At 39.3% G+C, this 20,119-nt stretch overlaps 1 protein-coding gene and 1 pseudogene across 1 annotated transcript in view; one reads left to right on the forward strand and one right to left on the reverse strand.

Annotated features, from left to right (window-relative positions):
- Positions 1 to 20,119, reverse strand: part of JMJD1C (jumonji domain containing 1C) — a 321,244-nt gene that overhangs the window by 278,545 nt on the left and 22,580 nt on the right. The gene's annotated exons all lie outside the window — the stretch shown is intronic.
- On the forward strand, positions 9,733 to 10,244 carry LOC101122076 (large ribosomal subunit protein uL11-like; annotated as a pseudogene).

Below are 20,119 nucleotides of genomic sequence, written 5' to 3' on the forward strand. Positions count from 1 at the left end.
TTATATTAATAGTGCTAAAATTATAAGTTATAGTACTTCATTCAGAGAAGCCAATGGTACCCCACTCCAGTACTCTTGCCTGGAAAACCTCATGGATGGAGGAGCCTGGAAGGCTGCAGTCCATGGGGTCGCTGAGGGTCGGGCACGACTGAGTGACTTCACTTTCACTTTTATGCACTGGAGAAGGAAATGGTAACCCACTCCAGTGTTCTCGCCTGGAGAATCCCAAGGACAGGGGAGCCTGGTAGGCTGCCGTCTATGGGGTCGCACAGAGTCAGACATGACTGAAGTGACTTAGTAGCAGCAGCAGCAGCAGCAGCAGCAGCAGCACTTCATTATATCAGTCCTAGGTGTTCATCGGAAGGACTGATGTTGAAGCTAAAACTCAATACTTTGGCCACCTGATAGGAGCTGACTCATTTGAAAAGACCCTGATGCTGGGAAAGATTGAGGGTAGGAGAAGGGGACGACAGAGGATGAGATGATTGATGGCATCACCAACTCAATGGACATGGATTTGGGTGGACTCTGGGAGTTGGTGATGGACAGGGAGGCCTGGCGTGCTGCAGTTCATGGGGTCGCAAAGAGTCGGACATGACTGACTGACTGAACTGAACTTCATTATATAGGCAAAGACAGTAACAGAGAAGTATTTAAAATAAGTTTACAGAAGCTGAAAATTTATAGACTACAGCTGCTACTCTTTCCATTCCCCAATCCAAGTATGTTTATAAATATATCCATACACACATATATATCAATTCAGGCAAATTTCCTACATCCAAGTGCACTGTAGGATTATTTGGTGTTTTAAAAAGCCACAAAAACTTACTGGTTTATTATTTTTTTAAAACTGACTTATAAAGGAAGATAATGGCTTCATTACAATATGGGCCACAGTTATCCACTTATCAATAAAAGTTCATCAAGTTTCATTTCAAAACAGCCAACTAGTTATTAACTTCTTACTTTTTGCCTCAGTTTAATTATAGAAAGGGCCAATTAGCTGCTCTAACATATACCAGTATCCTGGGTCACTACATGTGTCTGTTTTAAACATGATAGATAAAACAGATAAAAAAGTTCAGTGCATACACAGATGGTCCCCAACTCAAGAATGGTTCAACCTAAGATTTTTTGACTTTAGGACAGTGTGAAAACAATATGTATTCAGTAGAAACCTTATTTTGAATTCTGAATTTTAGTATTTTCCCAGGCTAAGAGCAGTACAATACTCCCTCCTGATGCTGGGCCTTGGCAGGAAGCTGCCCAAGCCAGGCAACAAACACAAACGTTAACAGGTGATGTACACTTAAAACCTTTCTATACTCATACAACCATTCTGCTTTCCACTTTCAGTACAGGATTCAATAAATTACATGAGATATGCAACATCTTATTATAAAATATGCTATATTTTAGATGACTTTGCCCAGGCTTATGAAAGTATTTTAAGCATACTGAATGTAGGTAAACTTAAGCTAGGATATTCAGTAGATCAGGTGTTTTAAACGCATCTTCAACTTAGGATATTTTCAACTTCTGATGGGTTCATCTAGAAGTTACCCCATTGTAAGAGGAAGATCTGTATCTTGTAATAATATTAGCCACCATTTTTGGAACAGTTATGATATGTTAGACACTGTGCTAAGCACTTTATACAAGCAATTTCATTTTATTTTATTCAGCTCATTTTTTTTTTAGCCTCGCCTCAAGGCATATGGGATATTAGTTCCCCAGCCACCAGCAGTGAAAGTGCAGAATCTTAACCACTGGACCACTAGGGAAGTCCCATGATTTTAAGATGAAGAAGATGTGGTTTACAGAAGTTTATTTGCCTAAGATTACACATTAAGGAACCGGTATTCAAAACCAGACTTTGTTAAGTCCAAGCCCCTGTATTACGCTAAAAAGTAAGTTAAAAGAAACAGGAAATTCAGCTACCAAACTGTTTCATCCTTATTTAACCCAGATTATCCATAATAGCTTTGCTTATTTTACACTTATTATGTGTCTCACATCCTGCAAGGTTCTGGAGATAGGGCCTCTATCCTGTAAGAAGTTCAGTCTAAGAAAGATGTACGATAGAAATGCCTTGGTTGGTTTAATTAAGGAAGTATTACTGGAATGGCATACAAGGTAAGTTTAGTGCATTTTAACAAAAAATTTCAAATCCATTATAACTTGGAAGTTTTTATTTATTGTCAAGACTGGAGTGGGTTATGAAGTCTTAGACTCATACAAGTACATCCAAGAACTGTGGAAGCCAATGAAGAAAGTCAACAATTTCAAGTGAATTCTGCAAATGGTATACCAAGACCAGAATAGAACATAAATTTATGTAAAAAAAAAAATTATGTTACCATGTTTATTATTAAATCTTAATTTTTTTTTTTTTTTGGCCACATCATGCAACATGCTGGAGCTTAGTTCCCTGACCAAGGATGGAAACCCATGCCTTCTGCACTGGAAGCAGAGTCTTAACTACTGAACCACCAAAAATGCCCCCAAAGCCCTTATTTCAGTATTTCCTTAAGCACTTATTTAAACTGAATTCTTCAATCACATTACAATAATAATAAAGTAACTCAAATGTCACTTCCTCAAGGAAGCCATCTAATCCCAAGATTATCAAACCACCAAATATGGATTTTCAAACTTTTCCCATTTGTCTTACCACTCATCACAACTGTATATATAACATTTATTGTGTAAATGGTTGTTTCATGTTTGTCTCCCCTGGCAAACCGTAAGTTCCATAAAAGCAGGGACCGTTTATCTTGTTCATAACAATACTCCCAGCATCCAAGACTTGTGCATATTAAATACTCAGTATATGTTACTGAATTAATGAATAGCAAAATATATATATATATACTATATACCTTTTTCTATTAATAAATCCAACCCATCTAAGAGAATTTACAATCTCTAAATTGAGAGCCATATTCATAAATAAGAGTTCATGTTCTTTCTATAGGGTTATTCATCACCTTTATAACAATGTCTTACATATATTATCTTATTTCATCATGGAGGTACAATGCAAAGCCTTCCTAAAACTTGAGCTTCACCAGAAAAGCAAGGTGGTTCCTGGGGATAATTTCTAAAGAGACACAGAGAAAGTTACAATCCACCAGAAGAGCTTACATTGTTTCTAAAGTACCAATTTAATGCAAATCCCCAAATGACCCTATAAGCAATATATATGCAAAACACCAGCCTATTCTTAGTATTCCAAAGAGAACAGTCTTTGACAGAGCCAACATATCTATAACTTTGTCCTCTTGATGCTAAATACATACCAATATAACTGTCTTCTTGATGCTATGTGGAAGGAGCAAGAGGGAGAAAGAAGAAATGAAGGTAAGAAGATAGGAAAGAAGGAGAAAACAAGAAATCTCTACTGGGCCTCCACATTTGTTGCCTAGTTTCTAATTTATATTCTGGGTGCACAGGACCTACCACCTCTTTTCAATATTTTTCTATTAAAAATAAGACTAAACCTGATTTTTAATGATAATTTTTTTTTTAATTTAGAAAGAATGAACATAATAGCACTGAAAATATCCTAATCTGCTGAATGAGGAACTATAGGAAAAATAAATAAATGAAAAGCTGCCACTGAGCATACAGCAAGTCTTCCCAGGGTACCCCACAGCACTTTTGTGTGCTCATCACCCCTCTCATAAACGCATCCACTATTAACTACCATTAAAATATGCTAGGCGGCAGTTTGTACTCTGAGTGTTCAACTTGACACTCGCTTCTTAACAGGTTACATTCCTAAAGGGTTACACATCTGTCCTCACAAGCCTTCACTATGCCGCAAGCAAGCAGTAGCAAAACTGAAAGTCCCAAAGAATGGCTGTTTACATCCATGAAGCTTGGTTAAGTAAAACAGCATCTACACTTGTATTTGAAGCTATAAATGAGGAAAACTCAAAGTAAAACCTAAAGCTAAAAAGTAATAATGACTCAAAATCTCAGCATGCTAACTATATTCCACTGATGTTCCTTTCCAGATGAAAGTTTATGATCAAGAACACACAGTTTTGAGGCATATTTCTTAAATTAATGGCACTTGGCTTCAAAGAAACAAAACCAAAACAAACAAGGCCTAGCAGTGAAATATGGGAAATTTGTAGTCATTTTTTTCTTTGGCATATTCTAGGAAAAGCCACTTGATTACATATAATGGGATTTACATGTAATGCTACATAACATAAACATGCAATAAAAATAAATTACTCCGTATAAAGGAAAGCATTGTCCTCTCCCTCCATGTGTGCTTCACTATTACAGATTATTTACTTACTCAATTAAAGAGTGTATAAAATAGTGCTCCAATTCTAAGGCTCAGGATTTGGGGGCCCCTAGATCATTTTCTCTATAAATCACAATTGACACACATAAAAAGGAGACCTCAAAGAAACTTTAACTACAGACTTAAAATTCAAATCAACATGCCCAAAACATTCTGCGACTCCAGGGCACATTTTGATATTACCTACGATTAATGGCCAAAAGAAATATTCAGAAAGCTAACCAACTTCTCTTTTCACAAAGTATGCAAACACTAAGGTTAAAACTGGTCAATCCCCATGCCACAGAGCCATTTACAAACAGATATTCTGTACATCCAATGTACAAATACAAAATTAGTAGTCACACACGTGCATGTGCTCAGCTGTGTCAGACTCTCTGTGACACCATGGACTGTAATCCCTCCGTCCATGGGATTTTCCAGGCAAGAATACTGGAGTGGGCTGCCATTTCCTATTCCAGGGGATTTTCTCGAGCCAGGGACTGAACCCATGTCTCCTGCATCTCCTGCACTAGCAGGTGGATTCGTTGCCACTGAGCCACCAGGGAAGTGGTCACATATGTAGTGTAATGAAAGCGCAAATGCCCAGGAAGTCTGTGTTACTACTATTGCTAACGACTGTACACTTTGGGCAAACCCCTCTGCTTTTCTAGGAACTGTACAGAAAAAGTAGAGGCTAACATCATCAACTAAGTTTCTAAGAATTTGCTTCTAAGGCTTCTGAATAATCCAGCAAGCAGCGGAGTACACTCTCCTCATACATGGTAGCTTCAAACCTGAAAAAATATTAAAGGACCAATGTGCTAAGTTGCTTCAGTCACGTCTGACTCTCTTCAACCCTATGGACTGTAGCCTGCCAGGCCCCTCTGTCCATGTGATTCTCTAGGCAAGAATACTGGAGTGGATTGCCATTTTCTTCTCCAAGAGATCTTCCCAACCCAGGGATTGAACCTGCGTCTCTTTTTTTTTCTGCTTTGGCAGATGGGTTCTCTACCACTAGTACAATCTGGGAAGCCCGTAAAGGATTGATAGAATGTAATAGTCTTGCTTAGGAAAAGGAATGTTTTTAGCCTGAAAGTTTCTCTCTCAAAAGATCTCACAGAAGACACACATATTAATCATTAATACATGCAAAGTAATTATACAGACCAAAGAATTTCCCAATGAAAGTTTTAAAGCCTTGTAGAAATGCTTCCTTCCTCTTCTCTCCAAATTTGCCCTTAAAACTATCATGTTAAAATAATCTAGCAGAACTAACTTCAAATGGAGAAATTTTTAAGAGACATTCTGCACTACAAATAACCTTTATATTAGAAACCTTTACTTTGCATGCCTTTATATTCTTCTTTGTTTATAATAGCTAAAAATCCATTTTTCAATTATTCTAATTAAAAAATTATCTGAAAATCATTTACTTTTACAGATGTAGAAGTTTCATTTACTTTTACAGCTAAATGGGCATGGATCTTCCTTTCCCCACTTGCACTTTTTGATATTCACTAGTTTAAAATTTTTATACAAATAAGCCAAAATCTTTGTTTCAACCTTAAGCCATCCTTAGAAAATACGTTAAGTATTCTTCCGTACTTTTCTTCTGGTGTTTTTATGATTCAAATTTTTATAATTCCCTCAAATTAGAAGGTCGTATCTACCCCTGAGGGAAGGAAAGGAAATCATCCTGGCCCCAAACAACTCAGGGGAAAAGCAGGATTACTGAGAAGAGAAAAACACAGAGCCTGTCTAAAACTAACATTGGTCTAGGATGAAAAATAAGGTCTGTTACCCACCACCACAAGGCTAAATAGTTCCCAGGGCCTTGAGCCTACCACAAGGCAAACAAGCTCCCAGAAACACGGAACACCACTCTACTAAACGAGGAACAAAAGAGGACAGAGAGAACCTCTCTGACTCTCATAAGTACAAGTAAGGCTTAAGGATAAAGGTGGGGTAAAAACATTGAGTTAAACTTTTCAGCAAATCAACTCTCACCTTAAGGATGAAGTGATGACAGAAGTATTTACAGTTGACAATACACTGAGGGTAACCAAAGCAACAACAACAACAAAAACCCCATAAATCATCAACTTCAGACAAGACTGATTCAACTCCCCACACTAACAATTTAACAGAACAAGAGTCATGCCTACTTCTTGGCATAAATACTATATACTTCAGTCTTTATCATCATGCAAATGATAGCTGGAATTTGTTCAAAAAGTGTAGGCCTAGCCATGGGGGTAATGCATGCATGCTGGGTTATCATTACCTTTTTTATAATTTATACAAATATATCCATCCAAGTTCTTTCATTTGTACTATTCCTTCAAATAAAGTAATTTCCTACTCTCCTTCGAAAAAAATTCTACATTACACAAAATCTGAAGAGCAAGCAAATCACGTAACTCATATGTTGGAACTATCAGCCAAGGAATTAAAAATAATTATCAATAATGACAAAGGCTCAAATGGAGCAGAAAAACAATATGCATAATAGATGGCAAGTCCGAGACAGAAAGTACAAGAGTTGAACAGAAATGCTAAAAGAGTCAACCTGAAATAGTCAAAACAAGAACTGCACTAAAAATAATTTTAAAGTCTTTGGTAGGTTCAGACTTAACAGAGCTGAGAAAAGAATCAATAACCTTGAAGATAGGTCACAAGAAATTACCAGTGGTAAAACTAACCAGGAATTTAAAAAAAAAGAGTGGGGGAAAAAAAAATCTACACCAGTAGGTGGGAAAGTTTCAAATTCATTTTATGAACATGAGGTTCTACAAACCAAAATCTGACAAAGAAGTTACAAGAAAAGAAAACTCATTATCCCTCATATATGCAAAAATCCTCAACAAAATATTGCTAATCAAATTCAGTAACTAACAAAAAGGATAACACACCACAACCAGAGACAAATACAGATTTATCCCAAGAATGCAACTTGACTCAGCATTAGAAGATCAATCAGCATAATTCACCAGTCAACAGACTAAAGAAAAAAATATGATAGCATCAACAAATGCAAAACATACGCATTTGAGAAAACCCAACTCTCATTCCTGAAAAACTTCTCAGCCAATCAGGGGTAGAAGGGTACTTACACAACCTGATAAAATGCATCTACTATAAAATTATTCCTATCCATTTAAGAGTAAAAGACTACCTGGTTTCTTCCAAAGAGTCAGAAAAAGGAAAGGAAATCTGCTGTCACCACTCCTATTCAACATAACACACTTAAAGACCTAGAAAGTACAATAAAGTAAGAAGAAAGAAATAAAAGGCATACAGATTGAAAGGGAAGAAATAAGCCTGCCTCTGTTTGCAAATGGCATGACTGTCTACCAGTACTATTTAGAATAACACCTAAAAAGATTATAACACATATAAATGAAATAAAATGGGTACAACCTCTTCATGCTGAAAGTATTGATGAGTGGAAGAAGAACTCAATAAGTGAAATGATACACCATGCACATTTATTAGAAGACTCAATTCTCCCCAAGTTGACCCATAAATTCAAAGTAATCACAATGGTAATATCAGCAAGTATTTTGATTTTGAGAATCAACGAGTTGATACTAAAATCAATAAGGTAAAGGAACTAGAACAACCAAAGCAATTTTTTTTCAAACAGTTTTGAAAGGAGAAAATAAGATTCATAGTATCTTACCTCAGGAGTATGCTATAAAACTCCATTAATAAACTCAGCATGACATGAGCAAAAGAGTAAACAAATGAACTGAACAAAATGGAGAGTCCAAAAACAGACTCATACGTACATAGTTAATCGGTTGTCAAAGGTAAAAAAGTAGTTCAATGGAGAAGGGACAATCCCTTTAACAAACAGGGTTAGAACAATTAGACGTTCATACATTAAAAAAAAAAAAAACCCTTCATCTATCACACCATATATTAAAATTAATAAAATTAATTCAAAATGAACTATAAACCTAAAATATCTGAAAAGCTAAAAATCTTTAAGAATAAAACAGACAATTTTCACACTGATTTAGCCGAAGATTTCTTAAAATCCATAAGATTCAAAATTAAACACTAGTGCAATTAAAAATTCCTAAGGTCATAGACTAGTAGAAATTACCTACAAGCCACACAGATGATAAATGATTGGTATCCATAAAATTTAGAGAACTCTCAAAATTTAATTAAAAAACAAAACTTACTGAGCAAAAAATCTGAAGAGATATTTTATCAAGTAAGATATACAAATAATAATAATACAAATGGCAAATAAGTACACGAAGACACCCAATATCATTAGTTATTAGGGAAATGTAAAGAAAAACTATAATGACATACTATTACACATCTATTAAGATGGTTAAAATTAAAAGAAAATGAAAACTGACAATACCAAACATTGAGGAAGATGAGGAGCAATTAGAACTTTCATCCAATAGTAGCTGGGAGGAATAATACAAAATGGTACAACCACTTTCCAAATTTGTTTGGTAGTTTCTTATAAAGTTAAACTTTTCATATAATTCAACTATCACTTGGGCATTTGTGAAATAAAAATCTATGTTCACATAAAAATCTGTTCTCAGATGTTTATAGCAGTTTTATTTGTAATTTCCAAAAGCTAGAAACAACCAGCTCAGCTGGAGAATGAAGAAACTCCACAAAGCCACTCAGCAGTATATATGAGATGATATGAACGAATCTCTGCAGTTCAGGGTCCCCAAGGCATCTACAGGTTCAATGATTCACGAGACCTATGGGAACCTGGAATGTTAGGTCCATGAATCAAGGCAAATTGGAAGTGGTCAAACAGGAAATGGCAAGAGTGAATGTTGACATCAGCGAACTAAAATGGACTGGAATGGGTGAATTCAACTCAGATAACCATTATATCTACTACTGTGGGCAAGAATCCCTTATAAGAAAAGGAGTAGCCATCATAGTCAACAAGAGTCCAAAACGCAGTTGTTGGATGCGATCTTAAAAACAACAGAATGATCTGTTTGTTTCCAAGGCAAACCATTCAATATCACAGTAATACAAGTCTATGCCCCAACCAGTAACGCTGAAAAAGCTGAAGCTGAACAGTTCAATGAAGACCTACAAGACTTTCAGAACTAACACCCAAAAAGATGTTCTTTTCATTACAGGGGACTGGAATACAAAAGTAGGAAGTCAAGAAATGCCTGGAGTAACATGAAAATTTGGCCTTGGAGTACAGAATGAAGCACAGCAAAGGTTAACAGAGTTTTGCCAAGATAATAACGATTTCCTCAGTGATCAGTGCAAAGAATCAGAGGAAAACAATAGAATGGTCTTGCAAACACCCTCTTCCAACAACACAAGAGAAGACTCTGCTTTTGGCTCGGAGGAGGTCAAGGAGGTCAAGGTGCATCTTTCTTCAGCTGTCCCGAATCCGGGTTCATCCGACAGCAGCCGCCTCCACCATGCCACCTAAGTTCGACCCCAACGAGATCAAAGTCGGGTACCTGAGGTGCACCGGTGGGGAACTCAGTGCCATGTCTGCCCTGGCCCCCAAGATGGGCCCCCTGGGTCTGTCTCTAAAAAGGTTGGTGATGACATCACCAAGGCAACTGGTGATCGGAAGGGTCTGAGGATTACAGTAAAAATGATGGTTCAGAACAGACAGGCCCAGACTGAGGTGGTACCTTCTGCCTCTGCCCTGATCATCAAAGCCCTCAAGGAACCACCAAGAGACAGAAAGAAGCAGAAAAACATTAAGCACAGTGGAAACATCACTTTTGATGAGATTGTCAACACGGCCTGGCAGATGCAGCATCGGTCTCTAGCTAGAGAACCTTCTGGAACCATTAAAGAAATCCTGGGGACCTCCCAGTCTGTAGGCTGCAATGCTGATGGCCGCCACCCTCATGACATCATAGACGACATCAACAGTGGTGCGGTGGAGTGCCTAGTTAGGTAAGAATGGCAAAGGAAAAAGAAAAATAAAGGATTATTTGATACCCAAAAAAATAAACAAAGACTGCACATGGACATCACCAGATGGTCAATACTGAAATCAGATTGATTATATTCTTTGCAGCCAAAGATGGAGAAGCTCTATGCAGTCAGCAAAAACAAGACCAGGAGCTGACTGTGGCTCAGATCATGAACTCCTACTGCCAAATTCAGACTTAAATTGAAGAAAGTAGGGAAAACTGCTAGACCATTCAGGTATGACCTAAATCAAATCCCTTACGACTATACACTGGAAGTGACGAAGAGATTCAAGGGATTAGATCTGATAGAGTGCCTGAAAAACTATAGACAGAGGTTTGTGACACTGTACAAGAGGCAGTGATCAAGAAAAAGAAACGCAAAAAAGCAAAACAGTTTTCTGAGAAGGCCTTACAAACAGCTATGAAAAGAAGAGAGTAAGTGAAGTGAAAGCCACTCAGTCATGTCTGACTCTTTGCAACCCTGTAGACTATACAGTCCACGGAATTCTCCAGGCCAGAATACTGGAGTGGGTAGCCTTTCCCTTCTCCAGGGGGATCTTCCCAACCCAGGGATTGAACCCAGGTCTCCCATATTGCAGGTGGATTTTGTAAGGAGATCCAACCAGTCCATTCTGAAGGAGATCAACCCTGGGGTTTCTTTGGAGGGAATGATGCTGAAGCTGAAACTCCAGTACTTTGGCTACCTCATGCGAAGAGTTGACTCATTGGAAAAGACTCTGATGCTGGGAGGGATTGGGGGCAGGAGGAGAAGGGGACGACAGAGGATGAGATGGCTGGATGGCATCACGGACTCGATGGACATGAGTCTGAGTAAACTCCGGGAGATGGTGATGGACAGGGAGGCCTAGTGTGCTGCGATTCATGGGGTCGCAAAGAGTCGGACACGATTGAGCAACTGAACTGAACTGAGCTATCAGGGAAGCAGAGAAAGGTAAAGGAGAAAAGGAAAGATATACCCATTTGAATGCAGAGTTCCCAAGAACAGCAAAGAGATAAGAAAGCTTTCCTCAGTGATTAGTGCAAAGATAGAGGAAAACAATAGAATGGGAAAGACTAGAGATCTCTTCAAGAAAAATAAATACCAAGGAAACTTTTCATGCAAAGCTGGGCACAATAAAGAACAGAAATGGTATGGATCTAACAGAAGCAGAAAATATTAAGAAGAGGTGGCAAGAATACACAGAAGAACTATATAAAAAAGATCTTCATTACCCAGATAATGATGGTGTGACCACTCATGTAGAGCCAGACGTCCTGGAACGTGAAGTCAAGGGGGCCTTAGGAAGCATCACTATGAACAAAGCTAGTGCAGGTGATGGAATTCCAGCTGAGCCACTTCAAATCCTAAAAGATGATGCTGTAAAAGTGCACACTCAATATGCCAGTAAATTTGGAAAACTCAGCAGTGACCACAGAATTGGAAAAGGCCAGTATTCATTCCAATCCCAAAGAAAGGCAATGCCAAAGAATGCTCAAACGACGGCACAGTTTCACTCATCTCACACTCTAGGAAAGTAATGCTCAAAATTCTCTAAGCCAGGCTTCAACAGCATGTGAACTGTGAACTTCCAGATGTTCACACTGGATTTAGAAAGGGCCGAAGAACCAAAGATCAAACTGCCGACATCCTTTGGATCATCGAAAAAGTAAGAGAGCTCCAGAAAAACATCTGCTTCTGCTTTATTGACTACACCAAAACCGTTGACTCTGTGGATCACAACAAACCATGGAAAATTCTTCACGAGATGGGAATACCAGACCATCTGACCTGCCTCCTGAGAAATCTGTACGCAGGTCAAGAAACAACAGTTAGGACTAGACATGGAACAGACTGGTTCTAAATCAGGAAAGGAGTACATCAAGGCTGTATATTGTCACCCTGCTTATTTAACTTATATGCAGAGTACATCATGAGAAATACCAGACTGGATGAAGCACAAGCTGGAATCAAGATTGCTGGGAGAGATATGAATAATCTCAGATACGCAGATGACATCACCATTATGGCAGAAAGTGAAGAGGAGCTAAAAGCCTCTTGATGAAAGTGAAAGAGGAGAGCGAAAAGTTGGCTTAAAGCTCAACATTCAGAAAAAGAAGATCATGGCATCCAGTCCCATCACTTCATGGGAAATAGATGGAGAAACAGTGGAAATAGTGTCTGACTTTATTTTGGGGGGCTCCAAAATCACTGCAGATGGTGACTGCAGCCATGAAATTAAAAGAGGCTTGCTCCTTGGAAGAAAAGTTATGACCAACCTACCTAGACAGAATATTAAAAAGCAGAGACATTACTTTGCCTACAAAGGTCCGTCTGGTGAAAGCTATGGTTTTTCCAGTAGTCATGTATGAATATGAGAGTTGGAATATAAAGAAAGCTGAGTGCTAAAGAATTGATGCTTTTGAACTGTGGTGTTGGAGAAGACTCTTGAGAGTCCCTCGGACTGCAAGGAGATCCAACCAGTCCATCCTAAAGGAAATCAGTCCTGAATATTCATTGGAAGGACTGATGCTAAAGCTGAAATGCCAATAGTTTGGTCACCTGATGCGAAGAACTGACTCACTGGAAAAGACCCTGATGCTGGGCAAGATTGAAGCGGGAGGAGAAGGGAATGACAGAGGATGAGATGGTTGGATGGCATCACTGACTCAATGGAGATGAGTCTGAGTAAACTCTGGGAGTTGATGATGGACATGGAGGCCTGGCGTGCTGTAGTCCATGGGGTCTCAAAGAGTTGGATGTGACCGAGCTACTGATCTGAACTGAACTGAGAGTTATAAAACTCAAACAAGACATTTTACTCAGGGTCATAGTTTAATACAGCAAATGGATACAAATTAAAATCATTAAAGCGAAGAGGGGCATAAGGCAGAGTCCAGAAGATACCAAGCTTTCAGCTGTCCCCACCCAGTGGAGTTGGGTTCACAGCACTTATTTCTCCCAAGAGCTTATGATAATATGTATGAATACGAGCAACCAGGTAAGTTCACCTGAGGTTCAATGTCTAGCATTTTTATCTGAGGTCTGACACATAGGTAGCGCTAACTATCTGCATGGCTAACTTTAGTCTCCGGCTCCTCTACAGGTCAAGCTGATACCACACACAGCCACACTGTCAGGATAAGCAACCTACGGTGGTCAAAGGCCCCCAGGTAAACAAAGACACCCTTATTAAGCAGGACATTCCAGGGCTTAAAGGTTACCTCCCAGGAGCTGAACAAGGTCAACCCCTAGGCAGCTTTGGGTACAAGTGAGCTATTTTTAGTCAAAATCCTTCTGACATCAAATCTGTAAGTTTTTTTCCTCACACCAACTAATTCTCCAACTCTCCAGACACCAATTAGGTGTCCTAGAATTCATCTCAATTCTGACATTAACTACTCAAGTCAGCATTAGACTTCCCCCAGGCTAGACAGCCCTCACTTCAAATGCCAGTTCCAAGTACTGGGTCCCCAGGTTACCCACATTTCTGTTCAGCTTGGCCACAAGGTCAAAGGGGCTCCCATAAACTCCACCCCCATTCAGGTGCATTAAACTGTTAGAATGGGTCACCAAATTGCAGAGAAAACAATACTTACTTACCAGTTTGTTGTAAAGGTTACGAGCGATTACTCAGATAAAAAGGCACAGAGGGCAAGGTCCAGTGGGTCCTGAGCATAGGAGCTTCTGTCTCCACAGAGTCTGAGTGTGCCACCTTATTAGCAAGTGAACATGTTTCTCAAATCTGATGCCCTCTGAGCCCCACAGTTTAAAGGTCTTTATGTAGGCTCTACTATTAATTAGTAGAAGTGATTCATGAAATCATGGGCCACTGATAACTGAACTCAATCTCCAAACCCTCTCCCTCCTTGGAGGTCCAGGGACGGAAGCGAAAGTTCTAACCTCTAATCACATTGTTGGTTCCTCTGACAACCAGCCCCCAACCTGAAGCTATCAAGGGGCCCAAGAGTGCATAAAGTCAGGCATGGTTTAAAAAAGCTTATGAGTGTGTTTCTTTCAAGAGTTTTTAGAATTCTAGACCAGGAACCAGGGACAAAGATAAAACATGTATTTTTATGATGCCTCAGGAATGTTATTCCTTTACTATACAAGCTCAGATGCATTATACTAACGGAAACCAACCAAACCCAAAAGACTCTGAAGTGTAGGAGCCCGTTTACTCAACATTCTTGAAAATGCAAAACTACAGGGACAGGAAACAGACCAGTAATTGTCAAGGTCTAGGACATGGGGGGAAGGCTGGTCTTATCAATGGCACAAGATAATATTTTACATCTTTATTGTGATGGTGGTTACACATATACATGTGCTTACCAGAATTCTTAGAACTATACACAGAGAACAATGATTTTTTACTGTTTGTGAACTGTACCTCAATTAACCTGAGACAAGTGGCAGATAATAAATATTATGTAAATAATAAATGTTTTTCCTAAATGGAAAGCAATAGAAAATTATTTCTCTGCTCTATAAGATCCTTATAAAATTAATGTCTGCACACAGCCAAAGGGAAACATTTTGATTCATCGGCTGGCAGGATTATGGGTGACTATACTGTTGTGCTTCAAGCTCCATTAATATTGTCTTCGTAACAGTAAGTAAGCTTTTTAAATTTTTTATAGTGGGTGACAGTGTAACACTGGTAGGCAAAATTCTACTATGACCCTCAATGACTCATGTTCTTGTACAACCATCTCTCCCCTGAGTGTGGGTAGGACTCGCAACTTATTTTTAACCAATGAAATATAGCAAAGGTGATGGAATATCACTGCCACAATTATGTTGTTGTAAATGGCAAAGGTGAAAATACTTTGTGGATGTAATTAAGGTCCCTAATGGCGGCTTTAATCAAAAGGAAGATTCTTCCCAGGTTGGCCTGAAAAGGTAAGCCCTTTAAAAGAAGGCCCAGACATCAAAGACTTTCTCGCCAGCTATGAAAATGCGAGTTGGCCTGTGTTCTACAGGTGGAAGGAAATGAATTTGGCCAAAGAACCCGTGGACTTGGAACTTGGAAGAACATCCAGAGCCTCAGTGATATCCCAGCCCTAGACAACCCTTCTGATTTCCAGCCTCCTCAGTCCCTGAGCAGGGGACTCGGCTTAAACTTTACCCAGACTCCTGGTCATGGAAACTCGTGATAATGCATCTGTTATTTTAAGCTGCTGCGGCAATTTATTATATAGCAATAGAAAAGTGGGCTTCTCTGAAGACCCAGGTTCAATCCCTGGGGTCTGGAAGATCCCCTGGAGAAGGGAATAGCTACCCACTCCAGTATTCTTGCCTGGAGAATTCCATGGACAGAGTCCAAAGGCTACAGTCCATGGAGTTAAGAGAGTTAGACACGACTGAGCAAGCAACGCATGCTAACAGAAAAGCAATCCAGTAATTAAAATTCTTTTCTGAAGAATCTTGGCTTTAACCATGGCTCATCTTGAATTGCAGGAAATGTCCTATTCTTGTTAGGCATCAATTTTCACCAAAGAATGTGAACCTTAGCACAAGCTTCACTGAACAATGGTTCAGATTTAATCCATAACACACTGCTACTGCTAAGTCACTTCAGTCGTGTCCAACTCTGTGCGACCCCATAGACGGCAGCCCACTAGGCTCCCCCGTCCCTGGGATTCTCCAGGCAAGAACACTGGAGTGGGCTGCCATTTCCTTCTCCAATGTATGAAAGTGAAAAGTGAAAGTGAAGTAGCTCAGTTGTGCCCGACTCTTGGCGACCCCATGGACTGCAGCCTACCAGGCTCCTCTGTCCATGGGATTTTCCAGGCAAGAGTACTGGAGTGCGGTGCCACTGCCTTCTCCATCCATAACACAGAGGATCTGTATTTCAGTGAGCTGCCAGCAAATAGAATCTCAATTCACTGCTGCTCAATACTTGGGGAAAGCTTCACACAAAACAGTGTTTTTATGGAGAACTACCTGCAGATGCTTCATATAATGCATTAGCTACTCGAAAACTTGGGAGACAGGGGTTATCATCAAAATCTCTAAGGAAATAGATGACTATGGTATTTTAAACAATTAAGACATTTGACATTTTAAGAAATACTTATTTTGGAAACAAACCATAGAAAACAAAATTCAGTCAAATTCTTTTGGCCAACAGTTCCAGCTATAACGAAATTTCTCTTTTATCTGTTATACTAACTAATCTGCAACAGAGGGTTAGAGGAAGAAGTCATTACAGAAATGGAGGGGAGGATGGATCAAGATGGGAAGATCTCTAATGAATTCTACCAGGGAGTGAGGCTCTTAGAATTTATCATATTGGCTCCCCACAAAGCTGATTTCACTGGAATTAATCATGGATGGGATTCCACTGGCCATTTTGCGGAATGCTATAAAAAACTGACTTCATTTCCTGAAGCGATGGGGTTTAAAATGCTTTTCACACTACATTACATAGTGTCCTCAAGAACACTGTCAAGGAAAACTTTGTGTTCTTAATAAATATTAGGAAGAGTTGTGCTTCTTCCCAGCAGTTGCTTTGTTTTTACTGTATAGTGGCGGTGGTTTGGTCAGTAAGTCGTGTCCGACTCTCTACGACCTCATGGAGAGTAGCCTCCCAGGCTCCCTTGTCCATGGGATTTCCCAGGCAAGAATACCGGAGTGGGTTGCCACTTCCTTTTCCAGGAGAGCTTCCTGACTGAGGGATTGAACCTGAATCTCCTACACTGCAGGCAGATTCTTTACCAGCTGAGCCCCCAGGGAAGCCCATTTCACTGTATGGTCGTGGTGGTTTAGCTGCTAAGTCGTGTCAGACCCTTGTGACCCCATGGACTGTAGCCTGCCAGGCTCTTCTGTCCGTGGGATTCTCCAGGCAAGAATACTGGAGCGGGTTGCAATTTCCTTCTCTAACAGGTGCTATTAATTATGTTACTGACCTAGTTTTCTATGTTGGCTGCTAGAAATCGTTATGCCACACAAATTTTAGGTTAATTCTTTTCAACCTTTGGTTCTGAAAATTTCCAAACATGTATGTAAGTAAGGAGATAACTGTAGAATGAATGGTCATGCAAGTTAACAATATTGCGTATCTCTTTCCTCTCATTTCTTTTTCTTTGGGGGTGGAGGGGCTTGGAGGACTTTAGAGCAAATCGCAGATACCATATCTTTTCACCTATACATAGTAAAGAATATACCACCATCAGTTAAAGACTTTTCTTTAAAGTCTGACACTATAATTCCATTAACTCATCTGACAAAATTAGCAATAATTTCTCAGTATTATCTAATACATAGTTCAGGTTCAAATTTCAATCCTCTTTCAAGTGGAACTTTTACTACTTGTTTGTCTAAACCAGGAAAGAAACAAGAACCACACACTGTTATCTGACTGATACATCTCTTCAAATCTCATTTAATCTGTAACAAGTCATTTGTCTTGTAGAATTTCTCATATTCTAAACTTAGGTGACTATTTCCTTATGGCATTAAAGTATTCCTCCATTTCCCCACGGACCAGGCAATGGCACCCCACTCCAATACTCTTGCCTGGAAAATCCCATGGATGAAGGAGCCTGGAAGGCTGAAGTCCATGGGGTCGCTACGAGTCGGACATGACTGAGCGACTTCACTTTCACTTTTCACTTTCATGCATTGGAGAAGGAAATGGCAACCCACTCCAGTGTTCTTGCCAGGAGAATCCCAGGGACGAGGGAGCCTGGTGGGCTGCCGTCTATGGGGTTGCACAGAGTCAGACACGACTGACGTGACTTAGCAGCAGCAGCAGCAGCCAGTTCCCCATATTTCCTGTGAACTGGTGAGATCTAGAGACATGATTCATTTTCAAATATTTGGCAAGAACACTATAGGTGATACACGCACTTGCCTAATATATCACATTAGAACACACATAAAATCTGGTTGTCCCACCTATAAAGTGATGTTCAAATTGATTATTACATTCAAGTGTTGCCAGCCTGATTTACCCAGTGATCATTCTCCATTATTTATTTAGGGGTTGCCTAAAGGTGATACGCTAATACTATCATTTTATTCCATCTGCATCTATTATCTGGAATTCTTCTAATAAGGAGTTTCCTTAAATAACTATGTAGTTACCATGAAACTCAGTTTACACAGGAAAAACAATATAAATTCTTGATTCTTTCCATTAACAATTTTTCAGAAAAAGAACTGGTGATCTAGCACCTTCCAAAGCTATGATATCTATTTTTAATATCAATTTCTTTTTGTCTTTCTCATTAACTTCTAAGTTGTGTTATCTCGCTCAATTCTATAGAAATAAACATAGTGCTAATATATCCAGAATTCTTCGGACCCACCCCCAAATGCTAACAGTTTCCTGAAGTACTGTGAACTAATAACGCTGAAAAAATGTACGGAGTAATTTTAACAAAAACAAGGCCACTTTCACAAATTGACGATTTGAACAAAGACAGCAGTGCAGGGAGCAACAAGAAAACCGAAGTAAAACTTTGCAGGAAAGGTGCCTTAGACTTTTTTAAAATTCAGAACAACATTCCTCCTCACTCCCCTAAAGACTTCTTCAGAACCTTCTGCATATCTCTGGTATAGAGCATGGGTATACAGCCACCCCTTTTTCCATAGAGGGCTGATTCCAGAACCCCACAGATACCAAACTCCAAAAATACTCAAGTCAAATCCCTCATAGAAAGTGTCATCATATTTGAATATAACCTATATGCATCCTCTCATATACTTTAAGTCATGTCTAGATTACTTATAACACCTAATACAAAGCAAATGCTATAAAAATAGTTGCCACTGCAGCGTATTCAAATTTTGCTTTGGGGAACTTTCTGGAATTTTTTTTTCCTGAGTATTTTTGATCCTAGGTTGGTTGAATCCATGGATGCAGAACCTGTGGCTACAAAAGGCAGACAGTACATACAGAATCCACATGAATACTCTAGGTATACTGTAGATTGAAAAACTATAAAGGCAACATAATAAAAAAATTCAGTTCAGTCGCTCAGTCATGTCCCACTCTTTGCAACCCCATGGACTGCAGCAAACCAGGCTTCTCTATCCATCACAATCTGCCAGAGCTTGCTTAGACTCATGTCTATCAAGTCAGTGATGCCATCCAACCATCTCATCCTCTGTCATCCCCTTCTCCTCCTGCCCTCACATCTTTCCCAGCATCAGGGTCTTTCTAATCAGTCAGTCTTCGCATCAGGTGGCCAAAGTATTGGAGCTTCAGCTTCAGCACCAGTCCTACCAATCAATGAATATTTTGGACTGATGTCCTTTAGGATTGACAGGTTTGATCTCCTTGCAATCCAAGGGACTGTCAAGAGTTTTCTCCAACATCACAGTTCAAATGCATCAATTCTTCGGTGCTCAGCCTTCTTTACAGTCCAACTTTCACATCCATACATGACAACTGGAAAAACCATAGCTTTGACTATATAGACCTTTGTCAGCAAAGAAATGTCTCTGCTTTTTAAAAAGCACTCAAGCAATAGAGAAAGTCATAGGTGAGAAAAGCTGCTAAGCTGCTTCCCTACAATTACCTTCTGACAGTTAAAAATCATCCTGTGATTCCAAATCACAGGGTATCTACACCTCATGTAACTAAAAAGAAAAGCAGAAATGTACATGATATATGTAACTAAGCATAACACAGCAAGTGTTATAAAGCAGTATAATTAACTCCCTCTAGAATGCCAGAGTAAGTGATTGTTTCTGGAACAGTTTAAAATGCTTCCCAGAGGAATTCTACAATATATACAAAGAACTTATACTGATACTTCCCAAACTCTTTCTAAAGATTGAAGAGAGGGGAACACATTCTATGAAGCCACCAAAGGCACTCTAGGAAGCCTCCATCACCCTCAAATG

The sequence above is a fragment of the Ovis aries genome, chromosome 25 (assembly GCF_016772045.2).
Source record: "Ovis aries strain OAR_USU_Benz2616 breed Rambouillet chromosome 25, ARS-UI_Ramb_v3.0, whole genome shotgun sequence".
NCBI classification, from domain to species: Eukaryota; Metazoa; Chordata; class Mammalia; order Artiodactyla; family Bovidae; genus Ovis; species Ovis aries.